Here is an 8,858-nt window from a genome sequence, read left to right on the forward strand (position 1 = left end):
ATTACGAACAATCTTTGGCAAATTAGTTAAAATTCCTTCTAAAAAAAATGGACAGCTCCTTCCATAAACGGTGCTGGGAAAATTGGGTCTCTGTATGCAGAAGTGTGAAGCAAGACGCCACTTTATATCTAACACAAAAATTAGGACACAGTGTATCGAGGACTTAAAGCTAAGACCTGAAATCATGAGCTTACCAGAGTAAAACAAAGGACAAACACTGAAAGATGTGTGCATAGACAAAATCTTATCAGATAAGACCCAGGAAACCAGGCAGTTAGACTAAAGATAGGCAAGTTGCATTACATGAAGTTAAGATGTCTACACAGACAGGAGACATTTAAGAAAGTAAAGTGGCAATTGACAGAATGGAAAAAATATTTGCAAACTACATCTGATAAAGGATTAATATGCAAATACGTAAGAAGGTCAAGAAACTCAAACATAACAAAGCAAACAATCCAATTAATAAATGGGAAAAGACCATGAACAGAAAGATATACTAATGACCAATAGACACTTAAAGATGTTCAGAATGACTAGTTAAAAGAGAAGTGCAAATAAAAGTTACGATCATGTTACACCTTGCTCCAGCTAGAAAATAGCAACTGTGGCCAAGACAGAGAAAAATGCACTTTAAGATAGTGTTGATGGGATTGCAAATGAGTAAAGCCATTATGGAAGACAATATGGAGAGTCCTCAAAAGTTAGGGCCCAGTGCCGTAGTCTAGCGGCTAAAGTCCTTGCCCTGCACATGCCGAAATCCCATATGGGTGCTGGTTCTAATCCCAACAGCTCTGATTTCCATTCAGTTTCCAGCCTGTGGCCTTGGGACCCTATCCCCATGTGGGAGACCAGAAGAGGCTCTGGGCTCCTGGCTTTGCGGCTGCTTGGGGGGCGAATCATCAGATGGAAATCATCCTCTCTGTCTTTCCTCTTCTCTCTATATCTGACTCTCTAATAAAAATGTTAAGATGATTTTGAAAAGAAGTTGAATAGTTCCATAGGCTCAGTGATTTCCCTTCCACTCCCCTACCACTCCCCCATTATTCTCCCCTGTATTATAACAATAATACAGTCCTACAACAACAGTCACAAGTCCATCATTCTTCTATTTAAGTGTATAATGATATTGTAGGTATAGACAACGATAGAATACGTATGTACACATATTTATAAAGAGGAACTGTATAATGAGGCAAGTGTACTGTAAAGTGAGGATACATTTCAGTATGTAGCTCTACTTCTGAATAAAAGATGAACTGTCAGTGAAACTCTTAAATGTAAGTTGACAATAGGATGCTGAACTTTCTACCAAAATTTGATAATTGATCTACCGTATGATCTAGGCATTAACTCTCATTAGCTGTTGAATATATGCTCAAAAGAAACAAATCATCATATGAAAGTCGCCTGTTCTCCCAGGTATATAGTAGTTTGTTTCACAATGGTGAAGGTGTAGAATCAACCCAAATATCTATCAGCAGAAGTCTGGATAAAGAAAATGTGCTGCACAGACACAATAGAATACTACTCAGCCATAAAAAAGAATCTTTATCTTTTTCAACAACATGATGCAACTGAAGATCTTGCTTTGTGAAATAAGCCAAGCTACAAACGACAAGTATTTTATGTCTTTTCTGAAAGATTGTAGCCAATGTACAGGGCAGCAAAAATATGTACATTGGGCGTTTTGTTATTTGAATATTGTCTATGGCTCTTGTGTTTACCCCTGTGAAACAGAGATGTAGTTGCCCTTTAGTTGCAGAGCTCTTTGTTTAGAGGAATCATTGAACCTATCATTATAAATAAATTGAACATGTTATTACAACAATTAAAACAAAAAACGGAAAGACAGAAAGATGGATGGAGGGACACAAAGTGTGGTTTTATTGTTGGAATTGTATCTGTGAAATTTATATTATATGTTCTCTGTATATTACCAAAAATCATAAATTCGAGAAAAAAGAAAAATAAGGGAAAATGTAAAAATCACTTGTAAAAGTACCATAAATGTAGTTTGACTGCAGATTTAAATTACTAAAATAAGTGGGAAAACAGTTTATTTCCTATAAAATGTTGAGTTTAACTAACGTCAAGCTGAGCTGGTAAAAATATGAATCTGAAATAAATATTTGTTGGACAATGATATAAGTATGTTTATTTCTAATAGATATTATATGACTCACTAATATGTCTGATGTTCATGCTTAATTGAGTGTTAGAGACTTGGTGTGTAGCAATGTTGCTCATGGATGAGTTCAATCACTTTGGGCATTATGCTACTACTTGTGGCATTCAATTTTTTTCCCTTGGCCATTGTGATTAATTCCTAGAGAGCACATTTTAAAGGCTCCAATGCATTATAATGGCCTCACTGGAATTACTGGGTACCTCTAGTTTTTGGGGTGCACTAGGGCTTTTCTGCTGGCACACTGCAATCTCTATATGCGTTTACCATGACCTCATTATGGCAACTACCTTGTAAAATCTTTGTGATACCAGAGGTACCTTCCTACAGGAAGGTGGAAGATGAATTTGTTTGTTTTATAACCCCTGAACTGTCTGAAAATACGTTTGCTTGGCCTCCCAATGATACTTTGTGTTCTTACTTAATAAATTAATTTTTACATGCAGTCTCCCTGCTCTTTATAGAATTCACGCATAATCCTTGGAGAACTTACACTTTATTCTTCTACACTTACATTCATATTTTTCCTGAATCAAGATAATCATGTCTGGTTTTTAAACCTTAAAAATTATACTGAGGGGGCCTGGCAGCGTGGCCTGGCGGCTAAGGTCCTCTCCTTGAGAGCCCCGGGATCCCATGTGGGCGCCGGTTCTGGTCCCAGCAGCTCCACTTCCCATCCAGCTCCCTGCTTGTGGCCTGGGAAAGCAGTCGAGGATGGCCCAATGCTTTGGGGCCCTGCACCGGTGTGGGAGACCTGGGGGAGGATCCAGGTTCCTGGCTTTGGATCAGCGCAGCACTGGCCTTTGCGTCTCACTTGGGGAGTGAATCATCGGACAGAACATCTTCCTCTCTGTCTCTTCTCTCTGTATGTCTGACTTTGTAATAAAATAAATAAATCTTTAAAAAAAAATTATACTCAGGCCCGGCGGCATGGCCTAGCGGTTAAAGTCCTCGCCTTGAATGCGCCGGGATCCCATATGGGCGCCGGTTCTAATCCTGGCAGCCCTGCTTCCCATCCAGCTCCAGGATGGCCCAAAGCTTTGGGACCCTGCACCCATGTGGGAGACCTGGAAGAGATTCCTGGTTCCCGGCTTCGGATGGGCGCAGCGCCAGCCGTTGTGCTCACTTGGGGAGTGAAACATCGGAGGGAAGAATTTCCTCTCTGTCTCTCCTCCTCTCTTTATATCTGCCTTTGTAATAAACACAAATAAATCTTTAAAAAATTATACAGATTCATGTGATATAATATGATGCTATATAGATATGTGCATTGTGCAAAACGGAGCCAAAATAAATATACCTATCTCTTTAAGCATTTAATATTAATTTTTGGTGAAAATTTCTAGTGTGCTCATTGATGCTTATGAAATCAGAACTCTGTTGAACCTATTCTGCCAGTCTATTAGACATGATTAAGTAGGCTGAATCCCTCCTTAGATTCCTTTAGCTTCAATTATTTTTTTCCTCCCACTTTCTTCCTTCTACTTTTCCTCTTTTTAAATTTTCATGTCCCTATCATCAAATATGTTTCACATGCATCCAATAAAGCATCACATACTAAAATTAAAAAGATACTTAATACTGAAGAGCAGAGAGTTGAATTAAAATGTAAAGTTGGGACAAACACTTGGAACTTCATTCAGGTCAAGAACTTTATAGCAAGGACCCAAGTATGTGAGCCATAACCTGCTGCCTCTTAGGGTTGGGTATCAGCAAGAAAAGATTGAACTGGAAGGAGAAAGTTCTCAGGGAAATATGAAAAAGTAACAGGAAAGGACTGATTTTAAGGATGGGGGGGTCAGCTGACTTTGATTATTGTTTGCTGGCATCACTGACACAGGCTAACGCCAATGCTAGTGACACAACCCAAATGAATAGATGAGTATCGGAGATGATCCTTACCCCAAATAATGCACTGTTAGCATAATGCAGTTGACCAATGTGTCTTGTGTTTCTGAGTGCTAATTGGAAATGTTGACTCTTACTTGTTTGGCCTTAAATCTGTTAAATCTGGTAGCTAAGACAGTTACTTGATTAGGATCCTGTTTTAAAAGGTAGGCAAGAACTTGTAAAAAGTCACAGAAATCTCCAAGTGTATGGAGTGTATGACCTTACAAAAGACATTTAGCTGGGTTACCTATCTTCACTGTTTACCTTGAGACGGACCTTCCTCTCGGAGGTGCCTCTCTTGTTGAGCTTCCTCTAGCACACTTAGGTTTTCTGCTCAACTGATGACTTGCTCTGTTTTACTCAAAGTTTAAAAAGACAGATGAAACTTGTAAAGCATATTAATGTTGCTAAAGTTCAATTTTTTAACTTTGTAATTGAATTCTACCGCTTAAGAAACATGTGTTGGGCTTGATTCCCTCCTTCCCTGTTTCATCTAGGGCTTACATAGTGTACTTATCTATATTTCCTGCCATCTGGAAAAATTTTTAGGAAATGTGCACCCTATTGAAGTATGTCTTAAGGCATTTAATGTACCCTACGCTGATTCTGTTTGGGTTTCAAACCTTATGGAGTTAGGGCAGAGTTACAATGACAGGTACTCAATTTTGGGACAGATTCTTTTATTTTTGAAGCAGTAAGAAGAATCTGTATTTCTTATAGGTCAATTGAATGCATTTATTACACAAAACATTTAATTCAAATATATTAACAATAATAGGTGATTATGTTAGCATTACCATTTATCAGATACAGCTCCAAATACTTAATATGAACACTATAATTTTTATTTTCAACAAGTAGTTCCCCATGCTAATTTAGATGGTACATAACTGAATTTTATTTTTGAATTGCAAACTGAAAGTGTCTTTCTGATGGGATGGCTTAGTAACTAAGCTGCTCACTCCCTCCTGAAACTCAGTACGGAAGAAACCAGTACTCTATGAGATAGTTAGGATTCCTAAATTAAATGAAAAAAATCAAGAACTTTTTAAAGGGACAAATTTGTTCTTCATCCAAAGGCAGGGTTAAAAGTAGTTTACAGTAGAGAAAGGTCAGACCATCAAATGTTGTAGCTGATTGGCTTTCTAGATGCATCTTTCTTAGTATTTCCCTGAGAACTTTCTTCTTTCAGAGATCACTAACGAGCTGGCAAAGCATAATCCTCATAGCACTAACTGTAAGAGAGGAGTTGCATCATGGTGGCTATAGAATTTAGATGAAGTTGGGAGAAAAACACCAAATGGTAGGTGGATAGCTAATCCCCTGTATTGTTCCCATCTGCAAGAGAGGTTCTTCACATTCAGTAGATCAGATAATTGCAGTACAAGTCCTGAAAAGTAAAACTCATGGCTAATGCTATGGTGCAATGAATTAAGCCGCTGTTTGTGACACTGGCTTCCCATGTGAGTGCTAATTTGAGCCCTGGCGGCTCCATTTCTGGTCTAGCTCTCTGCTGATGTTAAGACAGCACATAGAGGCTCTTGACTTTGGCCTAGCCATTGTCGTTATTTGAGGAGTTCCTTCCACCTTTTTGGAAACTCTACCTTTCAAATAAGTAAAGCTCTTTAAAAAATAAAACAAAAACAAAGTAGAACTTGGCGAAGGGCTATCCAAAATGGAAGCCTGGGATATCTATATAGAGTTAGCTGCATGTGATAGTGCAGAAACGGGAACCGAAATGGGATCACTACACTAGAGGTTCAGCCTTTCTTAGACTTAGGCATTCCTAAATTTAGTAAGGAAAGTCAAACTAAGGCTTATGCCTTGAAATTATCCCTGTGATGAACAGTAATAGTTAACATTGCTGGGTCCCCCAAGGGAATATTGCCTCACTGGGGAAAATGTCATGACATTTCAAGAATGCAATATATAACCAAACAAGACTGAATTAAAAGACCAGACTGATTATGAATCTCAGCTAAGCGTAATATATATTTTCAAATATGTAGAAGTGGTTATTTGGCAGACTAAGCAAAAACAATTTGTTAGACACAATTAGGTAAAGATCTTATAATTAAAGGTAATAACTGAAATATTCAACACATATTACATTATCTTCCTGAAAATTTAGAATATTCTTAGAAATTACTCATATCATTAGCCACAAAGAATTTTTCAGTGATTTCCAAAATAGCTTCTATAATTTCAGTGAATTCCAAAATAGTTTATATAAGTATACAGATTATATAAACATTTCTGACAATATGTAAGGAACGAAAAATAAGGCCACAGGCTCCCTCCATTTCTATCTGTTCTTTTGGTTGCTCATCAGACCCTGGCAATCAAAATGGTGAGCAGGTCAACAGCAAGTCTGCTTTTCAGGAATTCTTGGGCACATTGCATGGATCATGCAAAAGAATAAAGCCTTTGTTCCATTCCCTCTCTGAAAAGTATTGTATTACATTATTCTTAGAATTATATGTGGATGACTATCAGATTATTGTTGCAGAATGGGAAGTCAAATGCATGCCAACCTGCCAGTTTTCTTTTTTGGGGGTCATGGGGAGGAGTGTGGGGGGGTGAAAGGTGGTTGAATTTTCTAGAGCTAATATGGAAAAGTTTCAAGCCATCGTTAATAAATTACTCAACTCGTGGTTCCTGAAACCAGCCTTCAACTGTTTAACATTTGTATTTTTTTAATTTGCAAAAAGTAGGAAATATAGAAACTTTTTAAAAATAGAATTATTTTTATTTATTTGAAGTATAGTGTTTCAGAGAGAAGAGGAGAGACACAGAATCTTCCATCCTTTGACTCACTGTCCAAATGGCCTCCCTGGCAATGGCTGGACCAACCTAAAACCAGGAGGCCAGAGATTTTTTAAGGACATACACATGGCTGCTGGAGTCCAAGGAGTTGGGCCATCTTCTACTGTTCTCTCAGGTACCTTCATAGGGAGATGAATCTGAAATAAAACAGCCAGGTTTCAAACTGGCATCCATATGGAATGCCAGCATCTCAGACGAAGGCTCAGCTTGATGTGACACAATACCTCCCGCGAAATATGAATACTATATACCAAACTTCCTTCTAAATATAAGTAACAATAAAATGTCAATATACCTTCTTTTTTTTTAAGGGTAAGAAGATATGGGTTGTTGTAGTGATGCAGTAAGATAATTTGCTGCCTGATAAACTGACATCCTACGTGAGCACCACTTCAAATCCTGAATGTTCTACTTCCAATCCAGCCTCATGCTAATTGCCGAGGAGGACAGCACAAAATGGTCCTTGTACCTGTGTCCTTGCCACTTATGTAGAAGACCCTATGAAGCTCCTGGCTTTTGGCTTTGGCCTAGCTCATTTCTAGCTGTTAGAGCCATTTAAGGGAATGAACCAGTGGGCAGAAAATACCATTCTCTCTCTCTCTGCTCTGTGTGTGTGTTACTATTTCTCATACACTCTGCCTTTCAAATAAATAAATAAATCTATCAATAAGTGAACAGAAAGCTTATAATTGCCTACATAGGGAAGCTTATAAACACACTATTAAGTAATCCTTGGGTTGGACAACATTTTAATCGGAAAACATTTAGACTTACATGGTTTATTAATTTTGTTGAATTAAAATACATTTGTCTTGAAGAATAATGGTGCCTTTAAATATATTTGAAATGAAGACTCAGATTAAAAACATGAAGAAATTAACAAGCGTAAAAGAATACCATGATGAATCTATAAGATATTTGGAGAGCAATAATATTGAAAAGAATAAGACATGATGAAACGGAAAAAACTGGTGAAAATTGACAAAACTAAAATTTTTCTTTAAAAATGTTACTTTTATTTGAATGATTATATCAAGAATGATCTGTTTTATTTTTTTCAATTTATTTTACTTATTTGAAAGGCAAAGTTACATTGAGAGGGTTTACTCCCTGGCTTACTCCCCAAGGGGCTACTATGTTTGCGGCTGGGTTGGGAGCAAGCCAAGAGACAGCAACTTATTCCAAGTCTCCCACGTGGATGGAAGAGCTCAACTATGTTGGCCTAACCTCTTGCCAGGCAAGTTAGCAGGGAGCTGGATTAGCAGTAGAGCATCTGGGACAAGACCTGACTTCCATTGGAATGTGGATGCTGCATGTGGCAGCTTAACTCTCTATGCCACAGCACCTGCCCCTATTTATCCATCTTCCATCTGATAGTTTACTGGACAAATGCCAATGATAATTAGAGCTGGGCCAGGATGAGGCCGAAAGCTGGAAATACAATCCAGCTCTCTCAGCTGGTGGGGAGAATTTAATTATTCAAGCCATTAGTTACTCTGGGTGCCCATCAACAGAAATCTACATCAGAAGTGGACCCAGACTTGAAAAACTGGCACTCCAATATGGGATATGGTGATTCTATTGGCAGTTTGATTAAAGTACCAAACATTTGCCCCTAAAATTTGCTTTTCAAAAAAACTAATTAGAATGACCAACATTTATAAAATCTTGTAGAAGTGTGCAAGTTAAAAAATAACAGCAAAAAATTGCTGGAACCATTATAATTTTAAAAGAAACATAGCTTTATCTGACTACATTTGAAAATCTAGATGACTTGAATAAATTTCTAGAAAGCAAAACTAGAGCCTGTCATTCAGAAAAGAAAAAAAATGAGAATTTAAAAAAGTCTAAATGTATCAAAATTTTATCAAGGCTTTGATTGAGTTCAAATATAAGATTTAAATAAAGATCACAAGATTAAAATGGAACAATTATAAAGCATGCCATACTAAAA

General features: G+C 37.5%; 1 pseudogene; it reads left to right on the plus strand.

Moving 5' to 3' along the window:
• The first annotated feature begins 1,444 nt into the window (after window positions 1-1,444).
• On the plus strand, window positions 1,445-6,778 carry LOC131480720 (thioredoxin-like; annotated as a pseudogene).
• Window positions 6,779-8,858: the final 2,080 nt, after the last annotated feature.

Source organism: Ochotona princeps, chromosome 7 (genome assembly GCF_030435755.1).
Source record: "Ochotona princeps isolate mOchPri1 chromosome 7, mOchPri1.hap1, whole genome shotgun sequence".
NCBI lineage: Eukaryota > Metazoa > Chordata > Mammalia > Lagomorpha > Ochotonidae > Ochotona > Ochotona princeps.